Source organism: Dermacentor andersoni, chromosome 6 (assembly GCF_023375885.2).
Source record: "Dermacentor andersoni chromosome 6, qqDerAnde1_hic_scaffold, whole genome shotgun sequence".
NCBI lineage: Eukaryota > Metazoa > Arthropoda > Arachnida > Ixodida > Ixodidae > Dermacentor > Dermacentor andersoni.
In genome coordinates this window covers 110,958,921-110,969,584 of record NC_092819.1, presented here as the reverse complement: position 1 = coordinate 110,969,584, position 10,664 = coordinate 110,958,921, and the positions used below count along the sequence as shown (strand labels likewise).

Sequence of the window (10,664 nt, the reverse complement as noted above, 5' to 3'; positions counted from 1 at the left end):
CCTTGTCTCCAGCCTGCTTCTTGCCTGCCTTGGCATTGAAATCGCCCATCACTATACTGTATTCTGTTTTGACTTTACCCATTGCTGATTCCACGTCTTCATAGAAGCTTTCGACGTCCTGGTCATCATGACTAGATGTAGGAGCGTAGACCTGTACAACCTTCATTTTGTACCTCTTATTAAGTTTCACAACAAGACTTGCCACCCTCTCGTTAATGCTATAGAATTCCTGCTTGTTACCAGCTATGTTCTTATTAATCAGGAATCCGACTCCTAGTTCTCGTCTCTCTGCTAAGCCCCGGTAGCATAGGACGTGCCCGCTTTTTAGCACTGTATATGCGTCTTTTGTCCTCCTAACGTCACTGAGCCCTATTTTATCCCATTTACTACCCTCTAATTCCTCCAATAGCACTGCTAGACTCGCCTCACTAGATAACGTTCTAGCGTTAAACGTTGCCAGTACTGCACCAGGGTGGCCAATCCTGCTCTGGTGAGGGAGTGCGTAGCCGGTTCTGGTCACCGGGATCAGGCCACACTCCAGGCCTGTTTATGCAATTTTATCAACACGCGGATTTCTTTTTTCGGTGGAAAGTTGCACGCGAGGCGGATGCTCTGCCTCTACGCCACCGCTGCACCTCTGGACATAAAATAGGCTGATCATGATTATATATATATATAAATATATATATATATATATATATATATATATATATATATATATATATATATATACTTTCCTATGTATACTTTCTATATATGTTTAGTCAGTTGCTAGCGCTGTGCCCCGTCTTTTTTCTTTCGTCGTCCACGTGCTTCTGCGCTAGTGTGTAAATAAGTGTATGCGGCTGCTGGTAAGTTCAGCAAGGACAATAAAGTCAACCGACTGAGTGGCCGGATCTCTAATTCTCAAGACGATGACCTCCCTAGAGCATAAGTGAAGGAAAAAAAAGAACGGGCGGTGCAGTGGTGCCCAAAAAAAGCTATTTCTGTTTATTATTAAGTGATTTGTTCTCCCCTGGTTTTGTTAACCTTCATTACCCCGTTTTATTATAATAAGTATAAGGAGTGTTTTGTCAAAGAAGTTTATGCTCTGGTGTTTAGCATCGTAGCACCCGAAGAAAAGAAATGCTTGAAAAGAGATGCAACTAATGCTTGAAGCAGGATGTTTACATTGAGCGGAAGAAATAATATATACTTGCCAACTTCAGTTGTAGCGACGACTGCTACTGATTGAAACGAGATGACCACTCCGTTAGTGAAATATTAAATGAAAATGCGATAGCACACGATGTGGAACGAGTAGAGTTGCCTTGAGTGTGTAATGATCACTTAATTCTGTAAGAGAAGGCTTGTCAGAGCCACAAATACGTTGCACACAGCTTCGGTTTCCTCATTCCTCATGTTAGAAACATAAACAGAGAGAAAAAAAAACGGCAGAAGTAATAAAAGAATGCGAGTAAAGTCAGCCTTGGACGCCTCAGGTGTGCCGATAAGCAAGGACGCGGCTAGATGGACGCCAGATTAAATGGACCGCGCGCCACGACCGATGTTTGGATACAACCACAGCCCTGGCAAAGGGACTGTTTGTGTATTTCCCAAGTCTATTTCAAGACTAGCTTTTCGAACACGTCCGCCAATTTTGCGTTAACCCCATCAACGACGTGGGGACAGCCATTTTCCTGGAGCAAGATGACCCTATTTTATTATGATTTTCCACGTCATTTGTTCTTGATTACAATACACAGCCAATACGGCGTTTCACAATATGAGAAACGATTGATAATTTCCCCATGTTTAGCAAATTCTATCAGTAATGGCTACTGACGATCGAAAGAGAAAGTCAGCAACACGTTTCCGGAGGAACGGACAGCCTTTGCTGTCTTCGGGGTGGTGAATTCGAATGCTTCCCCTGTAAGCTTTGCCATCGTGTTTGAGGCTCGTAGCAGTGGCACCAGGATTCGTTCCCGGTCACAATCATAGAAAAGTTGACCCCCTTATTGTGATACCAGATCAGATAAGTCAAGGCAGCGTTGAACTTCGTCTTCTGGCGGTGCTTCGCAATCTTGTGCATCCATTGCGCACACAAAAGCCGATATCCGAGATGTTAATAAATTATAGTGTGAACCGAACCATGGCTGATATTGACAAGCTCTTCCAGTTCATCGACGCTTAACCTCAGTTATTGTCTAATTATGTCATCAACCTTTCCAATTGTGTTGGGAGTGATTGGACGGCAGCTTCGGCCAGGTCTTGGATCGTCTTTGCAACTTTCACGTCATTCTTTGAACTCTTTGCTCCGCCACTTCACAGTGGCCAATGAAATGCAATGTTCAACGTACACGGCAGCAATACGGTGACTGATCTCTTTTGAGGAAACACCTTCAGCTGTCAAAAAGCTCATGGCACCGCGCTGTTCAACTTTTGGGGTGTCCATTATGTCACGCAACCATGTTCAGACCAGTGTATGAGAACATTAAAGAAACTTTACCCTCACACCTGCGTGTCACTTATGTAAATGAGAGATGTCTGTGTGCAACGCGCATGCTTCGCAGATAATGCGACGAGTGCGGTCGCTCACTTTGATTTGACTCGCTCTCGTACATTAGAAATGCGAAGATACAATGGAATATACAAATGCGATTATACAGCTTGACAAAGGGCAAAAAAGGGTCACTGGAAACAAAGTTTACTGCACGTGTACACAAAACGTAGCAACCAGATATTCGTATATACGTATGAGTATCCAATAAATGTACATATCAAAGAAAAGTCACCATATAATGCGTCAAACAAGACAAATAAATATGTTGGGAAATCACACGTTCACACACCACAGAATCCTAAGCCCCCCCCCTTTCCCCCTCCTTCCACTCCCCCCAATGTATCGCGCGCCGCGGAAGGAGACGTGCTTCCTGCCTGCTTTTCTCCCTTGCGCCCATAAGACTGAGCCATCATCGTCGGCACATCCATGCCCCCCCCACCTCCAAACGCTTTCACTTGCATATGCAGCATGCGGCTCGCGGTCACGATGTTATCGCCCTTGGACTTTATACGAAACATGAGGGCGATGGCGACAGCAGGAACGCGCCTGGAGTGTATTTTAATAATAAGGGCACCCGGCAAATGAGGCGTCCCGTTGCCCTTTACTTTCCGCAAAAGAAGCAATGAAATCGAAATTTCACGGAGCGGCGATTGGCTGCGCCGCAACAATGTATTTTTCCTTTGGTGAGGCCGGAGCACCGGAATGAAAAAGAAAATCGCAAAAAAAAACATGATGGCCACAATCTACTATGGGCACTTAATGTGGCTACCGAAGGAACATGAAAGAAAACCTGAGACTCTTGGTCCACAGAGAGCCATACGAATACAGCTCGGTGCCCTACACCGGCAACAAGACTTTTCAGAGAGGTTGAGCTCCAGCGAACGCGTTGCAAGACGTTCAGCCGCCCCCCCCCCCCCCCCCCTTCCACCCCCCCCGTGATGGCGGCGAGCGACCATTGTTTCTTTTCTTTTCGCGTCGAAAACTCTGTCAGGTGAAAATCCAATCGGCCAGAGAAAAACTAACGCGCACCGAAGTGCGCCGCGCGGTGATTCGGGCAACACGAGAAAAACGCATGCACTCTTAATTTCACTTCACTTTATTTCCTTATAGACCCAACAAGGGGGTGTTACCTAAGGGGTGGGTTGTAGAGAGATGTTACGAACGCCACAGGTTGTTAACAAGACAGGCACATGAATACACTTTGAATAAAACGTGATGGACAGGTGATTGAAACAATGTCGTGGGGAAGGCCATTCCATTCTGAACCTGCGCGGCAAAAAAATGATGCAGAAAAAGTTGTGGTGCCAGAACAGGATCGGGTGTCTTGAGTGGATGGCCCGTGCGGGGGGAAGTGCGCGCGGCGGGAGCGATGTGAGGTGGATGGCTGAAAGAACTGCGATAAAACTTGCGGTAAAGTGGTAGTGTGGCGATCCTGCGGCGAGACGAAAGAGAGGGCACACCAGATTCATATTTAAGGGATGACACGCTCATATTGTATGAATAAGAATAATGAATGAAGCGAACAGCACGATTTTGCACTGCTTCGGTAGCGTTGATCAAATAAACTTGGCGAGGGCTCCATATACGTTATGTGTACTCAAGTTTGGGCTGAATTAGGGATTGGTAAGCCAAAAGTCTTACGTAGTAGGATGAGTGACGCAGATGGCGTTTTAGAAATACTAATGATAGGTTAGCCGATGAAATGATATTCGTGACATACGTGCGCCAGGAAAGATCAGGGGTTTGTGTTACACCGAGGTATGTATAGGATTGACTTGTTTCAACTGGTAAGTTAGCGATTTCCTAGGGAAATTGGAGCGAATTTTTGTGGCAGTGGAAGGACACTAATTTACATTTATTAGGACTAACGCTCATTAGCCAGTGGTTACACCAGTCGAACATTTTATTAAGATCATTCTGCAGGGCTATTTGGTCAGATATGTTAGTTATTTTGCTGTAGATAACAGAGTCGTCAGCGAACATGCGGATGTTACATGATAAATTGTTAGGCAAGTCGTTGATATATATTAGAAATAAAAGTGGGCTGAGGACAGATACCTGCGGCACGCCGGACGTTACAGGGAGCGAGTTAGACTTGACATTGTTAAGGGAAACAAACTGAGAGGGATTATTCAGAAATTGGGCGTTCCAGTCAACTGTGAACATGCCTAGGCCAGCTGCGGTGTGCATGAACCGCCGGTAACAGCGAGAAATCACGAACCAATGAAATGGAAGTTTGCATGTCGCAGAATCACTTCAAGTTCACCTTAGTTCAGTTCAGCTCAGTTCAGTTTATTTTCCTTAAAGACCCCCGATATCAGGGGTATTACATAAGGGGTGGGTACAAGATTCGAATTAACACTAGTTCAAGTAAAGTTCAAGTTCAAGCAAGCATATATATACACATACATAGTATACATAATCAAGTATATTCACACATGTATTTACACATATCAAAGTATATATATGTAGACCAATATACACGTATATAAATACAAACCACACATATAAGGAAAAATCATGTACAATGTAGTTGGAGATGGTCCGTAACATGTTGTAAAAATACGGATGGGCAGATTATGTCGACAATGGCAGCGGGAAGGCCGTTCCAGTCTGCCGCCATGCGAAGAAAAAACGAGGCTAAAAATGTTGATGTTCGTGAGCGTGGTCGTGAAACTTGCAGCGAGTGGCTCGTCCGGTATGATATGCGCGCTGCGGGCGTGATATATGGTGCTTGATGAAGGATAGGACTGTAAAAGAAATTGTGGTAAAGACAGAGGGAAGCGATGCGCCGACGTAAAACGAGGTCCGGAAGCCCAGATAGTGATTTCAGTGACGTGACGCTTACGTCACATGAGTACGACGAATGGATGAATCGAGCGGCGCGGTTTTGCACCGCTTCAAGAGCGTCGATGAGATATGCTTGATGCGGATTCCAGACTGCTGAGGCGTATTCTAGTTTCGGTCGTACAAGTGATGTGTAGGCAAGTAATTTTACGTGATTTGGGGCTTTCCGTAAATGACGTTTTAGGAAACCTAAAGTTTTGTTAGAAGCTGAAATGATGGTATGCACATGCGTACGCCAGTTGAGGTCGTCTGATACAGTGACACCGAGGTATTTAAAAGTGTCAGTTGATTCAAGAGCGAAATTATTAATTGTGTACGCAAACGTCCGAGGGTTATGGCTGCGGGTGAACGACATGCTTTTGCATTTGTTAACGTTTAGTGTCATTAACCAAGTGGTACACCATTCTGAAATATTAGTAAGGTAACTTTGTAGGGTTATCTGATCCGAAGTGTTAACTACGGTGCGGTAGATAACGCAGTCATCCGCGAACATGCGCATATTACAGGATACATGCAAAGGTAAGTCGTTGATATAGATTAAGAATAGGAGCGGGCCAAGAACCGATCCCTGGGGGGCGCCTGACGTTACTGGAACCGGTGTGGATAGGTGGTTATTTATAACAACGTACTGCGATCGATTAGTAAGAAATTCTGCAATCCATCTTAAGACAGTAGGATGTAGATTTAGCGGGGAGAGTTTCGCAAGTAACCGTTGGTGAGGCACTTTATCAAACACTTTAGCATAATCAAGAAAGATCGCGTCAGTCTGTATGTTACAATCCAGGTTAGTGTGGATGTCATGTAGAAAAGCTGCAAGCTGTGTTTCACATGACAACCCCTTGCGGAAGCCATGCTGTGAAGGATGGAAAAAGTGATTACTGTCAAGGAAATTTATTATGTGGGAGTAGATCACATGCTCCATGATTTTACAGGGGACGCTTGTTAGAGACATAGGGCAGTAATTTAGTGGGGAATTTCTGCTACCTGACTTGAAAACAGGAACGACCTTCCCTGTCCTCCAGTCGTCTGGAATGACTCCTGAAGAAAGTGACTGTGAAAAAATTAGGGTGAGATAAAGTGAGACGTTGTGTTTGGTGTTTTTCAAGATTTTTGTATTAATTTCGTCCATTCCAGCAGAAGATGACAATTTAATATTTTCTATTATGGATGAAATTCCATTTTCACAAAAATTTATCGCTGGCATGTCACAATGAAAGTCAAGCAAAGGTAAACATGAGGGTGCGGTCCCTTCATCAGAAAAGACAGTAGCGAACGTGGTGTTGAACAAGTTCGCACAGTCCACGTCCGTAATCCTTTCATTCAGGTCACTGGTGAGTACGATTTCTCGCGGTTCGTCGTCTTTCAGTGTTTTCCAAAACTGTTTGGGATTAGTTTTTAGTAGCTTGGGCAATTCTAAGTGGTAAAAAGAGTGCTTTGCTTGATGTAGAGTAGAAAGGTAGTTCTTATCTGCTTCATAATATTTCTCCCATGCTTTTGGTTGATCTCTAACCTTTGCAACCCGGAATAGACGTTTCTTTTTATTTTCAAGCCTTTTAAATGTTTTCGTAAACCATGGTTTGTGACGACTGGCTCTGAAACTTACTTTAGGTACAAATTTATCGGTTAATTCTTTCAGTTTTTCTTTAAAACGTGTCCAATTGTCGTCAACATTATGGTGGTTGAAAGTTGTCTCAAATGTGGGAAAAAATGTGCAAAGGCCCTCATTTATCACTTCATAATCGCCTTTGTCATACAACTGTATCGTTTTCTTGTACATTTCGCACATTGTTGGTCGAAAAGAAAAGCCAGTATGAATTACTTTGTGGTCACTTATTTCCTTGAGATAATGGATGTACGAAAGTTTCCAGGGTTGTTGGTTAATATTAGATCTAAGATATTGGATGTATCCTGTGAAACACGTGTTGCTTCAGAAACCAACTGGGTCATGTTAAAATTGAGGCAGATATCGAGGAAGTTCCTGGCTGCGGTTAGTCCTGTCGAAGAACACAAATTGTCAGTGTGCCAGTCTATTTGCGGGAAGTTAAAATCGCCAAATTGTAGTATGTGTGCATTTGGGTGAGCAGCAATAAGCTGACACATGGTTTGGTTAAGCTGGCTGCAAAATTCGGAAGTAGTGTGGGGAGGTCTGCAACAAACGCCTAGTAGTACGGTGTGTGGGCGTGATTGGATAGTTACCCATAATATTTCCAGCTGTGACCGAATATTGATGACTGCACAAGACAATCGTTCGTGGAATGCAATCAGTACACCACCACCGCGCGTAGATACACGGTCATTACGGTACACACGAAAGTTCGGTAGGTCCGATAGCACTTCAGTATCGCTCACGTCGTCAGTGAGCCACGTCTCGGTAAGTATTAGTAGATTACTGCTAGAGGACAATACAATGCTAGATATACGTTCACGTTTTTGAAGAAAACTGCGGATGCTAGTGTGAATTACAGAAAGTGAAAGAGCATCGCTAGAGACAGCATATGCTCGGTTCTTTTCTTTCTTTTTTTGGTGCTTCATCTGCTATGATAATTCTTTGATGCTGTTAGTACTGTCATCGAAGACGTAACGCTTTTGGTTCATATACAGAGTTTTGAAACGGACGGAAAATGGCTTGTTCTTACTTTTCGCAAAAGCAATTAGTTGTTTACGGGCATTTTGGACAAGGCGCGAGAAATCCTCACCGATGCCATAACTTGTCCCTTTAAGCATCCGGCCATTTGACAATATTGCAGCTTTGGTCTTGTGTGATGCAAGCTTTACTATTATGGGCCGGCAGCGACCAGCTGAGGGACGGCCGAGGCGATGCGCACGCTCTATATCCCTTGGTTCCAAGGTTAACTGTAAATTATCCCGGCAAAGGTTTGCGACCAACTGCTCTGTCTCTGCGAATGTTTCCGAGGAGGAGGGGTCGGGGATGCCGTAGAAGATTAGGTTATTTCGCCTCGAACGGTTCTCGGCGTCATCCACACGGGCTTCCTGCTCCGAAATTCGAGAGGCAGTGCGCTCTGTGCCAATGCGCATGATTTCAATTTCTTTCCGCAGTGGTACCATTGCCTGATAATGATTTTCGAGATCTGTTAGTCTTTCGTTCAATATCCCTATTGTTTTGTCAGTATTGCCGAGTTGAGCTTTCAGGCCTTGTATTTCTGTGATTACCTGCGCTTGGCCGTTAGTCAGTTTACGCAATTCCGCGAGAAGGGCTTCAGTAGAAGGGCCAGGGTTAGATTCAATATCTCAAGCTTGGAGTAGTAGCGAGTGCATTACATCAACACATTCGGCAATAATAGTAACACAGTACTGTGGGCTCGGTAGCTGTACCAGGCAATAATCACTGGTTTTTTTTGCAAACATAACGTAAGGTTCACCAACCTGCATAGCGAGAGTGAACTGATTAGTGGTCCGTGCACTGGCACAGTCACCAAGCCCACAGGATTGTGCCGAAGGTGCTTGTTCCTTTATAGCTGGTAGACTCATTGCTGTCGATGATGATGCGGCAGCCCAAGCTTTAGAGAGTTGCGCTGTCCAGCGTGCCCCATGCGGCTTAGGCAGGAACTGCAGCCTGCCGACAGGTAGGAGCCTGGCAGTGGGTCCGTAGCTTCCAGGATCGGTGATTCCGCAGTCCGATGTGGTTTGCGATGCCACATGCGCAAGTGCAGGCAGCAGCAGGCGCACAACGCAGTAAACCATCTGCATAGCGAGAGTGAACTGATTAGTGGTCCGTGCACTGGCACAGTCACCAAGCCCACCTGAAAGGCTGCTTTCTCGACACTAACACCATCGCTCGTGTTCACTTAAAGCAAAGGGCCCAAGCTCCCCCAACTCTAGATATCTCACTACTATAGACACGTATTTTCCTCTGGTTTTGCGTATACCGCCACCCCTGCAGTGCTACTGTAGACACTACAAGGACCAATGGTACACCTTGAAATATATGGGGTATTGAAGAAGCCGCGTGCCTGTTGCGCTTGCCTCCAGAAACCCACGGCAGGTTGTACATTTTCAAGCGCTTTAGGATGGCTATCTGAAATATACACCGACGAATTCGTGGCTTCATGCGCCTTGACTAAGGCTTTCGTGGCCTCTATGCTGGGCACAGCTGACGAAGTTATTGCGAGAATGGTAACTGTCCGTTTTGTTTCCTGCCTGACACCGCGTAAACAGACAATATTTTCTGACGCTAAATCAGCCCTTCAAGACGTTCATACTTTATCGAGAAGAGTGAGTTGTTAGTTCTTAGTAAGCAGGCTAAACTACACCTACACCTGCCGGCGCGCGATAGCTCGTGCCCACGCTCCTTCGATTTATCGCGCCTTGGAAACAATGGCGCTTTGAACCTACAAGACGCGCACGAGCGCGCGCCCACTTGGCCCTGGAGTTGTGCTCATCCGCCCCACGTCGTCTGCTCAGCGTCTGCTTCCAACTCTTTCGTTTACTGGGATGCGATATTGTAGGGATTCTACAACTTTTTTGTGCCTTTGCCGCCGTCACCCCGATGCCGTTGGTCGGAAATGACCGGGCTGCGCCCATTTTGTCTGTCAATCACGCGACGCCAGGACCCCGCAAGAACCTGAAGTGTCAAAGTTACGTTGACGCACTCATTATGCGGAGCTTAAGGCAGTAATATTTGGCACGACCGGAGGCAAGGTCGTTTGAAAAGGCATAAAAAAATGGCTGCCCCCCTCATCGCTATGGCGGTGGCTGACATGGCGGTGATTTGACATGTCGTATGACTATTTGCGACGCCATTTTCACCTCTCGAAGAAAAAGGTGCGGTTGTTGTGCGAGGAGATGGCGGGGGAACAATTAATGGAGCGAGCGACGGGACTGTTTCTGGAAGGGAAGCTATTGTGTGAGCTGAGCTTCGTCGCCATCGGGACCTTCCAAGCGATCTGTATGTCACCGTTTACTGTGAGCGAGCGCGTGCGACTCGTGGTAGAGGTTGCCGTGAACGCGGGGGCCCGCAGCAAGTGGGTCCACTTTCCGAAGACGGCGGAGAAAAAGGCAGCCGTGGAGGGCTTCCTTCGGCGTGGTGCTATTCCTAGCGTCATCGGAAGCGTGGACGGCAGCCTCATAGGCATTATCGCACCCAAGGATTAGTGCAAGGCTGCATTCATGTGCCGCAAGGAATATTACGCCCTAAACTGCATGTTCATAAGTAAACTTCCCGTCCACGAGCAGTCATGTGCGGCATTGTAAAACCGGCATTCCTTACAGTAAGGCTCACAGCTTCAAGCGATTGTTTTCCGATCGATAAGATTTC

At 45.8% G+C, this 10,664-nt stretch overlaps 1 pseudogene; it reads right to left on the bottom strand.

The window, feature by feature from the left end:
- Window positions 1–7,924: 7,924 nt before the first annotated feature.
- Window positions 7,925–9,127, bottom strand: LOC126522292 (uncharacterized; annotated as a pseudogene).
- Between the last annotated feature and the right edge of the window lie 1,537 nt (window positions 9,128–10,664).